Source organism: Myotis davidii, unplaced genomic scaffold (assembly GCF_000327345.1).
Source record: "Myotis davidii unplaced genomic scaffold, ASM32734v1 scaffold1494, whole genome shotgun sequence".
Lineage (NCBI taxonomy): Eukaryota > Metazoa > Chordata > Mammalia > Chiroptera > Vespertilionidae > Myotis > Myotis davidii.
In genome coordinates, this window is record NW_006286246.1 from 2,710,581 (window position 1) to 2,710,839 (window position 259).

The 259-nt window shown below is 68.0% G+C and overlaps 1 protein-coding gene across 1 annotated transcript in view; it reads left to right on the top strand.

Moving 5' to 3' along the window:
- The first annotated feature begins 39 nt into the window (after positions 1–39).
- GTF2H5 (general transcription factor IIH subunit 5) overlaps positions 40–259 on the top strand; it is an 11,937-nt gene continuing 11,717 nt past the window's right edge. Inside the window, exon 1 of the mRNA XM_006757687.1 lies at positions 40–111. The gene's annotated coding sequence lies outside the window, so the exon portion shown is untranslated. The remainder of the gene's footprint in view (positions 112–259) is intronic.

Genomic DNA, 259 nt, shown 5'->3' on the forward strand with positions numbered 1-259 from the left:
TCAGCCCCGCCCACACCCGCCTCCCACCCTCCAGGGCGTCGCCGACGCGATGGCGTCACGCGTTGCGTGCTCTGTAGGCGACGCTGGAGTACTGCGGGTTCCGTGGGCGAGGTACGCGACGTCTGCTCCCAGAACGAGAGGGAAAAGTGGGGTGCGAGGAAGATGTAGGGGTCCCGAAGAAAAAGAGAAGCGGGTGAAGGGACCCGGCAGCCTGTCCTCCAGCCGCTGGGGTACAGGCCGGTGTCCCGCACCCCCTCGG